This window comes from Sus scrofa, unplaced genomic scaffold, assembly GCF_000003025.6.
Source record: "Sus scrofa isolate TJ Tabasco breed Duroc unplaced genomic scaffold, Sscrofa11.1 Contig556, whole genome shotgun sequence".
NCBI lineage: Eukaryota > Metazoa > Chordata > Mammalia > Artiodactyla > Suidae > Sus > Sus scrofa.
This window is the reverse complement of record NW_018085246.1, coordinates 142,745-161,701: the sequence shown is the minus strand read 5'-3', so window position 1 is coordinate 161,701 and position 18,957 is coordinate 142,745. Positions and strand designations below refer to the sequence as shown.

General features: G+C 38.6%; 1 protein-coding gene across 1 annotated transcript in view; it reads left to right on the top strand.

Moving 5' to 3' along the window:
- The first annotated feature begins 3,334 nt into the window (after positions 1-3,334).
- Positions 3,335-18,957, top strand: part of SNRPN (small nuclear ribonucleoprotein polypeptide N) — a 69,588-nt gene continuing 53,965 nt past the window's right edge. The window contains exon 1 of the mRNA XM_021082178.1: positions 3,335-3,419. The gene's annotated coding sequence lies outside the window, so the exon portion shown is untranslated. The remainder of the gene's footprint in view (positions 3,420-18,957) is intronic.

Here is an 18,957-nt window from a genome sequence, read left to right as displayed (position 1 = left end):
GAATTTAGTTTGGGGGGTTTTGTTGTTTTTTAGGGTTTTTTGTTTTGTTTTGTTTTGTTCTGTTTTGCTTTTGCTTTTTAGGGCTGCACCTATGGCATATGGAAGTTCCTGGGCTATGGGTGGAATTGGAGCTGCAGCTGCCTGACACAGCCATAGCAACTTAGGATCTAAGCCATGTCTGTGACCTACACTGTAACTCACGGCAATGCCAGATCCTTAACCCGCAATATCATGGACACTAGTTGGGTTAGCACTTGCTGAGCCACAGCAGGAACTCCCAGAATTTAGTTTTTTAAAACATGAGCTCACACCTACACATTTAGAAATGTACCCTATATAATACAAATTTTAAAAGATCTCATTTCCTTTTTTACTTTATTTAGTTTCAGCTTTACAAATGAAGTTTGAAGAGAGTTTTGGATTTTGTATAGAACAATATGAAAGTATTTTTGCAGTGATTCTATGGCTAAGGAATCATCTGTGAGCAAATTTGCTTATGTGCTTCCTTTTAAAATATTTTGTGCTGTTTTTAATATATCTGCCAAAATGTTTGAAATGCTTTTAAGTAGGTTTGCTGGTGGAATTAATTCTTTTGGTTTTTACTTGAATGAGACTACTTTTATTTCTTAAAAACATCAGAATTTTCTTTTGACTTTATCACTTTCTATAACAGTATTCTTACACAAGGCTGAGACAAGGGCTTTTTAAAGAAAATTGCCACAGTGCCACATGATTTATCTTAAAAGATCATATAGATTTTGCACAGTATATCAGTATATAGTTGTTTCACTTTCCTGAGAGAGATAAAATAGGAAATTAAAAATTATTGTAAATTTTCCTCTCTCATATCCATATCTCCCCTTTCCATGGAACACGAGCACATCTTTGCAGTATTATGGATTTATATGCTTGTATTTTGAATGACTCAATGTATAGCTTTTCCTTTTGTAATTCTCAACTAGCATAAATGAAGCTGAACTTAGAAATGAGACTTTCCTGGGGAGATTTTCCTGCCCCTGTTACTAGTCTCAGAAGTTACTTTCTCTTATGTAAGCAGAAATATTCCATATCTCTTGCCTCTCTCATTACTTTCCACCTGCATGCACACCCTGTGTAGTCCACCACCTCTTCTGACATGGATGTTTAGAAAACTTTTCTTAATATCAGAAACACTTTTCAGATTGCTAAAGCAATCATCATTTCAATTAAAATTTAATTTCAGTTTAGGCCTTTCCTTGTTTTTGTATATTTGCTTTTTTCCAGTGGTTCTGCTTGAGTCCTCTGTATTTCTCTGGCAAGGTAATGATTACCCAACTTGAATGTGCATCAGCATCACTTGAGGGCTCCTTAAAAAAGAATGCAACCCCAGCCCCAGGCTTTTCTAATTCACTAGGTCTGGTTGGGGGCCTGCTAATTGTATTTCTAACAAGTACCATGGTTGATCTCAGGACCACACTTTGAGAAAAGTAACAGTCCAATCCATGGGACTGGGGTTCACTAACTTAGGGTAGAGGAAATCACTAAAGTACACCAAAACTGAGAGTGCAGAGATGAGGCCCAGTTTAATATTGGAGTCAGTTTGTGAGCTGATTTATTTTTGTTTTTCCCTGTATTTTGAAGAAATTTTCATGTTTGACATATCTCGCACTATTCATGACAACACATATACATAGGAACATACACTTTTTTTTTTTCTCTAGGTTGTCTGCTTTTACAAACATCAATGTCTACTCCTAGAAGAACAAAATATCTTGGGATTTGTGTGTGTGTGTGTGTGTGTGTGTGTGTGTGGTTAAGTAAGGTAATATCTTGTAAATATATTCTAAGCGTGTTTTCACACTGATGAAAAAATCAGTGTCAAGGCTTTTTAATTGTTTTAGTTGTCATATTTTTCTTAGAAAATATTTTGTTACATAAGTATGACTTTTTTTTTAAGGGCTACACCTGTGTAATATGGATGTTCCCAGGCTAGGGGTTAAATCAGAGCTGCAGCTGCTGGCCTATGGCACAGCCACAGCAATACATAATCTGAGCCATGTCTGCAACCTACACTAAAGCTCATGGCAACTCTGGATCCTTTGACTCCTGGAGGGAGGCTAGGGATCAAACCCACATCTTCATGGATACTAGTCAGGCCTGTTACAGCTGAGTCACGAAAGAAACTCCAGTATGACTTTTTTATACAAAAGAATAAATTATGGTGTTTCTACTGGAAGAGAAAAAATCCAATATGCTTTACACACTCGGATTCCCTCAAGGCAAATAGTGGAGGGGTGTTAGTCTTAAATCCAACACTGGCTGGAGGGAAAGGAGTTGTTCAAGTTCCCACAGCAGTTTAATTAAAATTAGGTTTCTATCAGAGTTCCCATTGTAGCACAGTGGAAATGAATCTGACTAGCATCCATGAGGATTCTGATTCAATCCTTGGCCTCCCTCAGTGAGTTAAGGATCCAGCATTGTTGAAAGCTGTAGTATAGGCCACAGACATGGTTCAGATCTCCCATTGCTGTGGCTGTGGCCCCAGCTATAGCTTGATTCTACCCCTAGCCTGGGAACTTCCATATGGTGCACTTATGTCCCTAAAAAAGCAAAAACAAACAAACAAAAAGATTTGAGGTTTGCTATCTATATTTGTCTCACTGACAAGTAATCCCTTGAGCAGTATTCTATGCTTTTGTTATTCAAAGTGAATTCTATAAACCAACAGCATTAGCATCATCTGGGATCTTATTAGGAAGACAAATCACAATTCCCTCCCCAGGCCTACTGAATCACAATCCAAATGGTAACATGCTGTCTCACTGGACTAGACCACCTCCCAAATCTCAAGTCCCAGAAGCAGAGCTCAGCTCAGAGAGCATTGGGATGGCAAATGTGTTGTAGTTTTGTCCTGAGTCAGCAGCTGTTGAAGATTTGTTTTGGAGAGTAACCCAGGTGTAGGACCCTTCCAAGTAAGCAGGGCATGCCCTAAAGGTGTACCTAATTAGTATACTATCTTCCCTTCTGCCTCAGGACAAATTCTAACTGACAAGGCAGAGACATCTCATGATTTGCCCAGTAGGGACACTCACAGCTTTGGGAGTGGCATAGATCTAAATAGGCTATGCTATCCCAACTGTTCAAGGCTCTTCTGACAGGATCACCTTAATTCATGAATGGGTCTTTCCCAGATTTGTGAAGGATTCTGAAGCAGCCAGGCTTGAGAAAACTGACATCAAGCAGGTGAACAGAGTTTGCCCTGAGGCTTACTCAGTAATCAGTTAGGAAGCAGGTGCATGCTTTTCTAAGCTTGAAAAACTCAAGCCCTGGAGGACTCTCCCAGAAAACACTGTGGCAGAGTAAGCTGGGAGTCATCTCTATTTGCAGTCAAGAAGACTCTTCTTTCTACTAGTCTAAGGAGTGCCCAACTGATTATTCAGGTAAAAGCAACTGTGTCCTCCAACCCCTCCACTCACCCAAAGGGAGACTGGCTTGGAGAGCAGCCTCAGAGCATCCAATCAAACTGAGAGGGCTTTGGGGCCATCTGCCCACAGGCAGATCCTAGATGAGCCTCCAAAATTTGTTGCTGAAATTTGCCCTCTGTCTGCAGGTGCTGAATTGAAACTCAGAGAGTTTTGGGTAGAGGAGAAAAAGATTTATTGCTTTGTCAGGTAAAGAGGGCTTATAGCAGGGTAATGCCTTAAAGACTGTGCCCCCCCAATGGAAAGAATTTTGAGGAGTTTTATATTAAAACGGAGAAAGATAAGTTTTCAGGTAGGAATCAGTATTGGGATAAACATGCATTCTTCTTTCTTGGGGAGGGGGATTTTAGTTGACAAACTGGAGTCAAGAGATCTAGGCATGATCACAATGGTGGTTTTCTGGGTTATTGCCTAAACTAACAGTACTTGCAAGAAGGGCATGTTGATCAGAGATTAGAGCAAACCAAGAAAGTTCCTGAAAAACATTATGTGCTAATAATATTTAACCCACAGGAAATTGTGCTCAAGGTGCCTAATTTTCAGCTTACAGGTGATGTGTGTTTAGGGTGCTGTTAAGTCAGGGAGATGGACAAGGAAGGACTCTAAACTGTTCAGTTTTATTTTAAAGTATTTATTTCTAAAAGAATCATAAGGAATATAATGTTTTTTCTTAGGTGTATAAGATGCCTATATTATTATGTGTATTCCTTGAAAGGAAACCAGGATACTGCTCCAAATGCTGTACTACTGTTTGTTTGCTGTTTTTTGTTGTTGTTGTTATTGGTTGATTTTTTTTGTTTGTTTTAGTTTTTGCTTTTTAGGGCCACACCTACAGCATATGGAAGTTCCCAGGCTAGGTGTAAAATCGGAACTACAGCTGACAGCCTACACCACAGCCACAGCAACACAGGATTGGAGCAGTGTCTGCAGCCTACACCACAGCTCATGGCAACACTGGATCCCTGGCCCACTGAGAAAGGCCAAGGATAAAACCCACATCCTAATAAATACTAGTTGAATTCCTTTCCACTGTGCGACAAGGGGAATTCTCTGTACTATTTTTTCTTGACTTTTCCTCCCTTCCTTCTTTACATCCCCTTTCCTGATCAGCAACTGTCTGAACCTCTTCCTAGTAAGGTCACTAAGGCTGAATGAGACACATTTCCTAAGAAAGAAATGGGGGACACAGACAGGCTTTTGTGCCCAGGAGCCCTACAGGGCCCTGCTTGGTTTCTGTATCAGCCAGCACCTATTGAGTACTCATTCTGTTTTGGCCACTGTTTTTCTCACTTTCCATGGAATGTTCCATTTTACAGATGATAAAAAAACACCATACAAAAAGGCTAAGTGCCTTATTCAGGCTTACACCCAAATGAAGAAATTGCAGATCCATGTCTCTTCCAAAACTACTGAGTATCCCCTTCCAATCTTGTCTTTTCTTCCAAAGAGATGAATCCTCCATGCTGCTCTTTACACCTTTATTCCTTGTGATTTTTATATTTAAGCTATAGGAATACAGTTAAAATTTTGCCTGCTTTTATTTGTGTACTTTTTTTTCACTTAATGTTTCCAGTATTTATCCATTTATACATAGCTACATTGTTCATTTTCATCTCCAGATAGTATTCTATCATCATTCTTCTATATCACTACTCCATCTATATCTAATACAACTAAATATATATATGTGTATACATACACACATATATAGTAATGATAAATATATGTGTATGAATGGTACTATCATATCTATATCCCACAGTGGATGTGCCCCTTCTGTATACCTGGCATTAGTTTAGATTATATGTAGTCTACAATTTTTACCAACACTGCTACCATGAACATCCAAGTATGTGTATCCTTAGACCTAACACTGAAATGTAAAATTTGAACAGACATTTACACATGGTAATGTGAAAACTGACAAATGATAATTGTTAAAGCAGGGGATTCTGGTGCAGATTGAGAAATTGAGGCTTCTGATTTTACTGAGATGATTTGCTGACTAAAATAGAAATTCCATTAGTTACTTCTATCTTTTAGACTGAATGCAATAAGGGCAAAATCCATATGATTATTCTCTTGGTTGGCTTAAATAGAATTGTGTATGCAAGTTTATACTGAGGTTATTCAGGATTGAGGCAGGAAAAGCTAAAATTTCTGCCTCTTTTTTTTTTTTTTTCTTCTTTTTGCCTATGGTGCCACGTGTCTGGTACACGTGTTAGTTATTTAATGGCTTCTAGGAGGAGGTTTCTAGTGTTTTATAATAAATCACAGAAAAAGTATCTCTATAGATTTTTTTAATTCTTATTCTTGAAATTAGGATTGCTATCTCCTGTTTTGCACCACCCTCCACACTCCACTGTCTCCACACCCCCTTTCCTTTGCTACCATTTCTGAAAATGTACTCTATGAAGTTTTCAATATTGTCCTCTTGGAATCTTCCTTTTGTGTACTAATATTTGCGAATCATTTAGAAGGAGGGTTGGAAGAGGAAGGCTGCTAGAAACTGTAATCTACATGAAAGTGATGGTTGGTGCCTCTGTAACATAATAAATCAAATGTGGCAAAATATGTTAAATTAGTGGATGTGGATAATCAAATGAAAATTCTTTTTTAATATCCTTGCAAATTCTGCATGTTTAAGAGTGTTTCTAATAAAAGTTAAATAATAACATGGATCTACCCATTTGTTTAAAAATATTTACAAAATAAAATTTATGGAAACATATATGCATAAAATTCCTCCAGGACTGTACGCAGATAACATAAATGCCTGTGTAATTTTGGGGGTGGCAGTCTGATTAAAAAAACAAGGATTGGGATTGAGATGGAGTGTATCATCTAAACTAAGACACTTCTAAGAGAAAGAAGGGGTATTCATAATTATTCCAGGATAATGGTTGTAAACTGAGTTACCAGGTAAATATATTGTCATCATGGGTTGCAGGCAGACTTTTCATTGTATATCATTTCATGCATTATTTTTTTTTAAACTAGGTGAACACAGTTAGATAGTCAGATAAAAAAAATAATGGTTTCCCATGTAGCTCTGCAGATTAAGGATCTGGCAGTTGTCACCTCTGTGGTTTGGGTCGCTTCTGTGGCATGGGTTCAGTCCCTGACCTGGGAATTTCCACATGCCGCAGGCACAGACAAAAACAAAACAAAATAAAAGTAAACATAATAAGGAACCACTTAAATATTCATAAATATAGTAAACATTGGGAACAGGATGAATTATTGGAATATCCCTACATTGGAATATAAAATAGCTATTCAGAGAATTAGGTAGACATGTTCTATTAGTACCAAAAGCATAAATGTAAATATCTATACTTGTTTCAGAACCCATCTTTTTCTCAGTAAAAAATCTTTTTACACAATAAAAATACTTTTATACATGTATAACAATACATATTCTGTAATTTAAATTTTTTAAACAGATGGGTGTAGTACTTGTTTTGGCAACACATGTACTAAATAAATGGATATACTGTAACCATACTGTTTTCATTTAACTTTTATTTTGGAAAAAAAAACCTTAAAATTATAGAAATTATAAGAATATTGAAAAGAGGGAGTTCCCATCATGGCACAGAGGAAACGAATCTGACTAGGAACCATGAGGTGGCAGGTACGATCCCTAGCCTCACTCAGTGGGTTAAGGATCCGGCCTTGCTGTGAGCAGTGGTGTAGGTCACAGATATGGCTAGAATCTGGTGTGGCTGTGGTGTAGGCCAGTGACCACAGCTCTGATTTGACCCCCTAGCCTGGGAACTTCCATATGCCACAGGTGTGGCCCTAAAAAGACAAAAAAAAAAAAAAAAAAAAAAAAAAAAAAGAAAAAAAAGAATATTGAAAAGAGCTCTAGGATTTCCTGTTGTGGCTCAGCAGTAATGAATTCAGCTAGTACCCATGAGGACTTGAGTTTGATCCCTGCCCTTGCTAAGTGGGTTAAGCATCCAGTGTTGCTGTGAGCTGTGTTGGTAGGTGGCAGACTCAGCTTGGATCCCATGTTGCTTTGGCTGTGGCATTGGCCAGCAGTTGCAGCTCTGACTAGACCTCTAGCCTGGGGCCTGGAACTTCCATATGGTGCATCTGTGGCACAAAAAAAAAAATGAAAAAAATACCGTCTAATTTACCCTCTACCAGATTCACTTTTTTTTTTTTTTTTTTTTTTTTTTTGTCTTTTTGCCATTTCTTGGGCCGCTCCCGCAGCATATGGAGGTTCCCAGGCTAGGGGTCCAATCGGAGCTGTTAACGCCGGATCATTAACCCACTGAGCAAGGGCAGGGATTGAACCCGCAATCTCATGGTTCCTAGTAGGATTCGTTAAGCACTGCGCCATGACGGGAACCCCCAGATTCACTAATTTTAAATATTAGCTACATTTGGTTTGTCATGTCCCTCTTTTCCACTATATATAAGCATCTTTATTTGTTCTGACCAATTTGAAAGTTGCAAATACCATGCCACATGTACTATCTAAGAAGAGGGATATTCATTTAGATAACTACAGTAAACTTATTTTTTTGTTTTTGGTTTTTTGTCTTTTTGCCTTTTCTAGGGCCGCTCCCATGGCATATGGAGGTTCCCAGGCCAGGGGTCGAATTGGAACTGTAGCCACTGACCTATGCCAGAGCCACAGCAATGTGGGATCCGAGCCACATCAGTGAGCTACACGACAGCTCACAGCAACACCAGATCCTTAACCCACTGAGCGAGGCCAGGGATCGAACCCAAAACCTCATGGTTCCCAGTCGGATTTGTTAACCACTGCGCCACGACGGGAATTCTCCACACTATACTTATTAATTCAGGAAATTTAACATTTAATCTAATCTACAGTCTATATTCCTATTTTTTCAACTATATCTTTTTTTTTCCTCTCGCTTTTTAGGGCTGCACCCATGGCTTATGGAGATTCCCAGGCTAGAGGTCTAATCGGAGCCACAACAACACAGGATCAGAGCTGAGTCTGTGACCTACACCACAGGTCACAGCAACACTGGATCCTTAACCCACTGAGTTGAGGACAGGGATCAAATCTGAAATCTCATGGTTTCTAGTTGGATTTGTTTCCACTGTGCCATGACTGGAACTCCTATACAGTATTCTTTATAGCATTTTTTTTTCCGTTAAATATATAGTTCAGGAATATAGATCCTGCCGTGCATTTTTAAGATCATCTTTAATCTGGAATTGTTTGTTAGCTTTCTTTGCCTTTCATGTGGTTATAATTTTTGAAGCCGGTTATTTTATAGAATGCACTCTACACAGGTCTGTCTGAAATGTCATCAAGACTATAAAAGTGATACTTTTTGTTTGCCACAACATTATTTAATACCATAGTCCAAAACAATGTTTTATATCTGCATCATTCCTTTAGTATTTTGTTGTTGACATTCTATTATAAGAAAGGACTTTCCATTTGAGGGCTGTTAAAAATGCTAGTGATGACTGATGCTGGTGCTGGTGTGGCAGAAATGGCAATGGCAGAAGCCCTGATTGAATACAAACCCGGTGGAAAGGGTAGGGCTCCAAATTGGAGTTCAAGCATTTGCTGATGTATTGCTCATTATTTCCAAGAATAATGCTCAGAACTCTGGTTCTGACCTTCAGGAAACAGTGGTTAAATTTCAAGCAGAACATTCAGAGTCAGGTCAACTTGTGGGTGTGAACTTGAACACAGGTGAGTCAATGGTAGCAGCAGAAGTAGGTATATGGGGTAGTTACTGTGTAAAGAAACAGCTTCTCCACTCCTGTACTGTGATTTCCACCAACATTATCCTGATTGATGAGATCATGAGAGCTAGAATGTCTTCTCTAAGAGGGTGAATTGAAGCTTCCATTGTATCATCCGATTCATGAAGACTCTATAGAGGGATACTAAGAACATAGCTATAGAATTTTTGCCCAAGCTTCAAGTGATTTTGAAAGGATCTTCTTTTCCCATAAGAAAAAAATACTCTTATTTTGGTACCTATTCAAATTCTGAAGATATGAAATTATTATTAACAGTATTTTAAAATTGTACTGCAGTATACACAAATACAGCAGTCCATACTTATTCAATGAACCGGACATTTTGCTTTAGCTTTAGCAAGTTCTTGCCGTGGCACAGAGGAAACGAATGACTAGGAACCATGAGGTTGCAGGTTCAATCCCTGGCCTTGCTCAGTGGGTTAAGGATCCAGCGTTGCCATGAGCTGTGGTGTAGGTCACAGACACAGCTGGGATCAGCTGTGGCTGTGGCTGTGGTATAGGCCAGCGGCTCCAGCTCCAATTAGACCCCTAGCCTGGGAAGTTGCATATGCCTAGGGTGCAGCCCTGAAAAGACAAGACAAAAAAATCACTAAACCTAATATTATGAAGCATTTCCCAATATTTTCTAAGGGATGTTTAGTTTTATCTTTGATGTTTAGGTCTTTGTTCCATTGTGAGTTAATTTTTGTGTATTATGTAAGGTAAGTGACAAGCTTCATTTTGTTCTTCTTGCATGTGGATTTCCAATTTTCCCAGCACTGTGTTAAAAAGACTGCCCTTTTCCCCAATGAGTGGTCTTTGCACCCTTGCTGAAATAATTTGACCTGTATGCAAATGTTTATTACTGAGCTCTCTATTCCATTGGTCTATATGGTTTGCATTCTTTAAAAATATTTTTTTTAAGCTTTACATTATACAATCAGCATTCCTAGTACAGTACGTAGGGGTAAATACGGTGAGAAAGATTTTTTTCACTTTTATTGGGAAATAATTGTCATGCATCACTTTATAAGATTAAGATGGTATAGCATGATGCCTTCATTTATAAACATATACACAGTGAAAAGAAGTGTATTAATCACACTATTCTAACTAGGAAGCCCTGACAACTTTTGTGATGTAAGTCAAGCAATTAGAGTAGAGATAAGCAAAGTTTTTATAAAGAGGCAATTCATTAGAGAGTCAAAGATTTATTTTAAGAAGTCAACTCTTGAGATTATAGAGGCTGGGAAATCCAAAATTTGCATGGAAAGCTGGCAAGTTGGAGATCCAGGGAAGGGGTTGATAATATAGCTTGAGTCTGAAGGCAGTCCAGCAAAATTCCATCTTTTTCTTATAGGACCTCAGTCTTTTTTTGCTTAAGACCTTCAACTGATTGAATGACGCTAATCTGCTTTACTGATTTAGATGTTAATCCCATCTAAAGAATATCTTCACAGAAACATGCTGGCGGTGTTTGACCAAATATCTGAGTACTATGGCCTAGTCAATTTGATACATAAAATTACCATCACAGCCAAATAGTAAATATTTTTGTCTTTCTGGACCAAATGGTTTCTTCTGTGTAGGGAAGGAAAAAGCTTTCTTTAACCCTCCCCCTGACTGGGTTTGGAAAATAAACTGACAAGGCATGTCAGTTTATTTAATGTGAGTTTTATGTGACAAAGGAGCCTTCATTTCCAAGAAAATTAAGGCCTGTAGAAAAGGTTTTTTTTTTTAGTTGTTGTGGTTAGGTTTGATGAGGAATGGGAACTTGTGTAGAAATAGGTGAGAGAGGATGAGATTAGTATAGCAAACTGGGGAAAATTTATCAAAACCTTCTGTTCTGATTCTTCTTGGCATCTGTTTTTGAAAACTTGGCATTTGTCTTTGGACGTAAGGTGAGTCCTTCCCCAGCCTTGGCCTCTGTCCACTGGTGCTAGATAGAAATACAGAGACAGAGTATTGGGTGAAGGAGAAAAAAAATAGGAGGCAAAGGAGACCACAGCAGGCTGATGCCCTAAAGATTGTGCCCTTCTTGGAGTTCCAGTCATAACTTAGCGGTTAATGAACCTGACAACAACGATCCATGAGGATGCGGGTTTGATCCCTGGTCTCTCTCAGTGGGTTAAGGATCCAGCATTGCCCTGAGCTGTGGTGGAGGTCACAGACATGGCTCAGACCTGTTGCTGCTATGGCTGTGGTGTAGGCTGGCAGCTATAGCTCTGCTTGGACCCTTAGCCTGGGAACCTCCATATATAGTGCTGCAGTAGGTGTAGCTCTAAAAAAGCCAAAAACAAAAACAAAACAAACAAAAAAATGTGCCCTTCTTTTGAAAGAGAATAGGAAGGAGTTTTCTAGTTCCAGAGTAGAGGATCAGGGTAGATGCAGGCTTTTATTCTTCTTCAAAGTTGATGTTTAGTGGCCCCAAGATTTGTTATGGTAAAGATCCTTTCCTGCTTTCTTTTGTTGGGGAGTTTAGTTCTGTAGAAGTAATCAAAGATATTGTTATGTATATTTCTTGAAGAGGAAACAGGACCCTGCCCCAAGGTTGCACTCTTGTTTCTTGACTGTCCTTCCCTTTTCTCTGCATCCCCTTTCTTCCTTATTGTTTGAACCTATCCTACAGAATTCAGGAAAGTCATAGAGGCTAAAGCTTATTCCCTAATAAGAAATGGGGGACACAAAGGTTTTTGTGCCCCAGAGCCTCACAGGTTCCTGCTTGGTTACAAGGGCACATCTCATATGAGTCTTTTGTGACTTATTTCAAAAGAGGAGGGTTGGGAGAAGATCAAAGTGAATTTGCTGCTGCTTATGTTTTTCTCAAACTCTTTCAGATAAAAATATTCAATATGTCAAGGTGGTATATGATGGGGTAGTATTCCCATAACCCCATCATATGTAACTAATCAACTGTGCCATTGTAGTCATAGATAGTATATGAGCAATGTGCAAGGCTATTGTGAGATGATAGAAAATAAATATGTATATGTGTGTGTATATATATAAAACACACATATATTATATATACACATACATATATAATATATATACATATATAAAATATATATAAGTAAATATAGTTTCTACCCCCAGTTCTTGGTATAGGGCTCTGAAAAACATTTTTAATTCCCTAAGCAATTAGAACACTAGGAGTATTTCTTGATCTAATATTTATTTGGTCTTTGACCTCATCCTTGAAAAGGGTTTCTAAACCCCTTGTAAGTTCCTAAATGGTAAGAGAAATAGGGGTGTCTTTTGTTCTAAGGAGGCAATTCTGGGTGGGGTCCTGGGTGGGATTGGTCAGAAAGATCAAGCCATGCTTAGAAGTGAAACTGACAGCATTTGGGACTTGTACCCATGGTATTTCACTCGCCCAGTGTCTGGACTTAGGTTCAGGTTCTTTGTGCCTTGGTATAGAAAGAACCAAATGAGAGATAAAATGATAGGCAAGAAATAGTTTTATTAAGATAGGACACATGTGAGAGAAGCAAGCAGGCAGGCACGGAGGCTCTACCCTGAGGATTAGGTTGGGCTTCAGTTTTATAACCCAAGGGGTATGGAGGTGGGAAAAAGACTGCCTCTTCTCTTTCTTTGAGTAGTAACTCTTTCTTGGTATCCTGTAAGAGAGTATTTGACCCTATAAGGTCAAACTAGGACTGTCACGTTGCTTATTTTCGTCAGCAGAGGTGTAGTCCTTAAACTCCTGCCCTTGGTCTGAACCTGAATGCAGGCGTCACCTCATCCCCCACCCAATGACCTGAGGCATATCTCATGCCTCCATTAGTCAAGCAATCCTGCCAGGTTCTGACGGCTTTCTTGAGCAATTATTAACTTGTAGTGATCTCTCAAAGTTCCCTAGGTTTCCCTCTCTATCCATGGTCCCTTACTGGGACTTCTACAACTACCTGTGTAACTATCCTACTCCGTCGCTATCAGAAGCTTGGAATTTTTCAGACCTGCCCCTCACTTCTCTAGAGAGGAGAGAGGGGCCAGAAATGGAGTTAATAGTTGATTTTGCCCATGAGAGGAAGCCACAATAAAAATTCTGAAAGTATAGTATTTGGAGAGCTTCTAGGTTGGTGAATATATCCAGGTACTGGGGAGGGGAATATCCCCCAGGTTAACGGGATAAAACCTCCTGTGCTTTGGACCCTCCCAGACCTCACCCTAAGTATCTCTTCATCAGGTTATCCATCTGCATCCTGCATCATATCCTTTAGTACACTGATAGAAGTAAATATTTCCCTGAGTTCTGTGAGTTGCTCTAGCAAATTAATCGAACTCAAAAGTAGGAGGTCATAGGAACCTTCATTTTGTCACCTGAATGCACAACCTAAAAGAAGGTATGTTTTATTTGGAAGATTTTCTGAGCCCTGCATACAGCCTCTCTGTTCCACAGATGTGAGGAGCCAGGATATACAGGAGTTTAAACAAGCAGGTAATGTGAACATCGAAAGATTACTTTTAATTAAAGAAAAAAAAACTCTCAGCAAATTTAGTGCTTTTCTGTGTATGGAAAGGTGGAAGCGTCTGGGCTCATTGAAATCATTCCTTTGTTATGCACCTTAACTATTTAGGGCTAGCATCCTGTTTTTCCCCCATCCTGAATCCCCTCAGGGTGCCCAATCTAGGCGCTGCAGTGGCCGAGGTCTTGATGGGCAACCCCCTTTGTTTATTGATTTGGCAGGCAACATTCTTCTTTCTCTCAAATATGGTAACCTGGGAACATACTATTTGTATTTGGCATCTGATGTGGGTGGCATCTGTCTTGAGGACTGAGCCCTGGACCTGTGGGATCTAACACTATATCCAGGTAGATGGCATTAGAATTGAGTTAAAATCGTAGGACACCCAGCTGGTGTCATGGATAATTGCTTGTTGTAGGGAAAACCCCACACACATTTAGTAACAGAAGTGTCAGAAGTGAAGTATTGTTTGCAAGTGTGCTATGTGAGGCTAAAGGAAAAACAAACAGGAGTTAGGGACCCAGATTTTTTTCCTTCTCTGGGAAAGATCAGGTTTTTTTCTTCAGCTGTATTCTAAGTACACTTTATTTCCAGAAACTGAAATTTGAATTTCATGTAATTCTCATGTCTCACAAGATAGTCTTTCTTTTCATTCCCTCCCACCATTTAAAAAATGCACAGGCTGTAGGTGGGATTTGTTATAGTTATATGACAGTCTAAGAGTATTCTTGCCCTGAAGCCTGGAGACATAGTGATAATGTGTGCAAAAATTGTGGGTAGAAGGATGTCTTTTTTTGTTGTTGTTGCTTGCATCCTTTTCAACCCTCTCAAGAGGAGTAGGTACATTCTTCCCCTGCTCAGCCTCTTCTAGAGTTGGTCCTGGGATTTTCCAAGAAGGTTAACAGAAGAATCTCCCTCCTGCCTTTCCTCAGGGTGGGGGAGGGAATCTGCAGCAACGATTTTGCTCTCCTGTTCAGTCTTCTCTTAAAACAATTGTGCATGTAGTGAAAGACTGCCACCCAGTGCCTTAAGTAAGGAGCTTATAGGGGCAATTTGGGGACTTTTACATTGTTTTGCCTCTTTACCCAGCTTTATGCTTGAGGTTCATATATATGGATTTGTACACATGCTTTGTGGTATTTTAGCTGTAACAGAGAGAGTCATTACCCATACTGGACAGTCATAACGGCATATGTTAGTGGTTAAGAACTAGGGCACGGGGAAGAGAGTGCTGGACTTGAACCTGGGTTCAACTGCCTGTGAGCCACCTGGGACTTTGAGTATGCTTCTTCACTGCTCTGGGCCTCAGTTTCCTAATCTATAAAAGGATTGGAGAGTGGAAATAATTATACGGTTGTTACTTAGACTGGTGTTAAAGTACCTGGAAAATACTTCATAATGACTGAGCATCCTTGCAGTACGTTCTTTTGAGGTTCCCTTTCCTTATTGATTTCTATAAATTCTTAATGTGATGAATAGATATTAATTCATTATCTAAGTATAATTACAAACAAATCCTTTTTTCTTTCCTTTCTCTTTTCTTTTTTTGGCTTTTTGGGGCTGCACCCTTGGCATATGGAGGTTCCCAGGCTAGGGATCTAATCAGAGTTTCAGCTGCCAACTATACCAGAGCCACAGCAACGCCAGATCCGAGCTGCATCTGCAAACTACACCACAGCTCACGGCAATGCCAGATCCTTAACCCACAGAGCGAGGCCTGGGATTAAACCTGAAACCTCATGGTTCCTAGTGGAATTCATTTCCACTGCGTCACAACAGAAACTCCTCTTTTTTTCCTTTCACTGTTTCTTTTGCCAGACACGTTTCCTTGAACAACTTTTTTTTCACCCTTTGCTTTTTATTTTGTACAGTTCATAAATTAAAATTACAGAAAAAAATTTAATTGGAATTACAGAGATTTTTTCAGTGGAGTGTCTTCCTTCTACCCTTATCTATCAGCCTTCTTCTTTATAGATGACCATGTTAGGACATTTTTGCCTATTTTTTTATGATCAATTGTGTTCCCTTAATTTTTAGTTCAGAACACTTTTGTATTTAAATAATTATTTTGAAGGTAGTAGAAGGAGTTCCCTTAATACCTCATACACATATTCCCCTAGTATCAGGTCTTAAAATCAAGGTATGGTATATTTGTTACAATATTGGTATATTATTATTGACAGTAGTTTATACTTTATTCTGATGTCCTCAGTTTCTCCATAATGTCCAGTATCTTTTTCAGGATAATAAGTTACCCTTAGTACTCTTATCTCAAGGCTCTTCTTGGTTGTGACAAGACTCAGAAAGTTTCTCAGATTTTGAATTTTAATGCCCTTGACAATTTTGGGGATTACTACTTAGGTACTTTGTAGAGTGTCCCTGAATTGGGATTTCTAAAAAATGACTTACAATGCACATACCAGAAAAAACTACCTTTTAAAAATTGCATAATTCAGTGCTTTTTAGTATATTTATAATGTTTTACAACTATCCCCACTATCTAATTTCAGAACATTTCATCATTCTATAAAGAAACACCATAACCATTAGAAGTTGCTTTCTATTTGCCTTTCTCCAATTCCCTGACAATTCCTAATCAGCTTTCTGACTATGGACTTGCCTATTTTGAAAAATTCATGTAAGTGGACTTATTCAAAATGTGGCTTTCATTTAGCATAATATTTTCAGGGTTTATCCATTATGTAGATGAATAAGACTTCATTCCTTGGTATGGTCAAATGCTATTCCATTGTACAGATATGCTATGCTACATGTTTCGTTTATGCATTCATCAGGTGATAGACATTTGGGTTGTTTCCATTTTTTTTTTATTGTAATAACAAGGTTGCTGTGAAAATTCATGTGCCACTTTTTTTGCACAGATGCATGTTTTCATTTATTTTGGATTATATAATTAGGCGAGGAAATGTGCAGAGCCATAAGGTAAATTTATGGTGATTTAAGTACCCCCAAATTCTTTTCCTAAATAACTACACTGTTTTACATTCCTATCAGCAAAGTAAGAGGGTTCCAAAATCTCCACATTCTTCATAATACTTATTGTCTTTTTAATTTCGGCCCTCCCAGTGAGTGTGAAGTGGCATTTCATTGAGCTATTCATTTGCGACTCCATAATGACTAAAGATGCTGAGCATCTTTTCATGTGCTGATTGGCCATTTGTTTGCCAGTTTTTGGTGAACTATCTGTTCAAATCCTTTACCCATTAAACTTTTTTCATCTTTTTGGTGTTGAGTTGTAAGACTTTCTTTATCAGCTTGCATATGACTTGCAAATATACTTTTACTATTTCATTGGTTGAGTTATTTTTAATTTTATTTTATTTTATTTCCTTTTTTAGGGCTGCACCCGAAGCATATGGAGGTTCCCAGGCTAGGGGTCGAGTCAAACCTACATCTGCTGGCCTACACCACAGCCATAGCTATACAGATGGCTCAGATCTGAGCAGCATCTGTGACCTACATCACAGCTCATGCAATGCAGGATCCTTAACCCATTGAGCAAGGCTAGGTATTGAACCTGCAACCTCATGGTTCCTAGTCGGATTCATTTCCACTGTTCCACGACGGGCACTCTTGTTATATTTTCATTTTCTTAATAGTGATAGTTGGAAAAAAAAATGTATGTACTTGTGATGAAGTCAAATTTATCTTTTCTTTTTTGGTTTCTTTTACATTCAGTGTCATATCTAAAAAACCATTGCTTAAGTCAAAGTCACACAAACTTAAGGTCTATATTTTTTCCCAAGAGATTTACATTTTAAACTCATATTTAGGTCTTCGATCTCCCCTGAGTTAATTTTTTATGTATGGTGTGACAGAGAAGTTCTGATCAGTGATCACAGATCCTCTAGCTTTATTTTAATATAGAGAATAGTTTAGTCTAGGTTTGATGTCCTTTAAGCTCATATCCTTGAATGTCTGACTTGGAAATAAATGTAGACTTTGTTTTTTGGGGAAAAATTAAAAAAAAAAAAAAAGGAATGGTTGGGAGATAATAGGATCTAGCATCAAAATCCTTAAAGCATAGTTTATTGATAAGTCTCCTTTTCTGTAAATTCACTTCCTAATTGCAGGATACACTCAATCAGGCTTATAAATTGACTTAAAATACCCTCTGTAAGTATACAAGTGGGCAAAATGACCACTCTCTGAATCCTCTGTAAGGGTCGGGGAGCCTATCATGCCTTTCCTGGCATCCAAAGCCAGATACTACCTTTTTTTTTTTTTCGTGAATTTTCTATGATAAAACACATTGAAATTTCAATTAAATTTACAATCTTGGAGTTCACGTCCTGGCGCAGTGGTTAATGAATCTGACTAGGAACCATGAGGCTGCAGGTTCAATCCCTGGCCTTGCTCAGTGGGTTAAGGATCTGGCGTTGCTGTGAGCTGTGGCGTAGGTGGCAGACTCAGCTCGGATCCCGCATTGCTGTGGCTCTGGTGTAGGCTGGCGGCTATGGCTCCGAATGGACCCCTAGCCTAGGAACCTCCATATGCTGTGGAGAAGCCCGAAAAGATTAAAAAAAAAAAAAAGACAAAAAAAATTTACAATCTTGTGTTAATTTCTTCTGTACAGAAATGTGACTCAGTAACACATATATTTTTACCTAGTCATTTCCACTGTGGTTTATCACTGGATATTGAATATATTTCCCTGTACTATACAGTAGGACCTTGTTTAGCCATCCTATATAAGATTTTGCATCTGCTAATCTTGAACTCCCACTGCTTCCCTTCCTTACTCCCAAATCCAGCTTCTTAATATGCAGAGTAGCCAGGAAATTAGGAGGAGTATAGTCAGAGCTAACAAAAAGAGCAGGCTAGAAAAGGGTGGAATGTGGGTGCTAAAACTGAGAGTCAAGTACATTAGTGCTTTGAATTAATTATATTTTTTGCGTTTTTTTTCCTTTTTTCAAACTTTGTTTTATCCTAATTTTTTCATTCTGAAAGTAATGATTACAGTAAAAATCTAAACATGGTAAAAGTTGAAAAACTAAACAAAAATCTAATTTCTCACAGACAAAAGGAGTTGAGAGACATGGCTACTGAACATAATACTTATGTTATGTTGCAACAGGAAAGGACATGGGTGGGGGCAATTTTCCTTTGAATAACGTATGGACTTTACAAAGTTCACAAAAAATAAATACCCAATTCCCACTCCCTTGAAAAGTACCACCCCCTTGGGTGGAAGTACTACTCCAATACTTAGTGCAATTCTAAGAGCCATTAACTGTAGGCTAGTGGTGGTCCCTAGA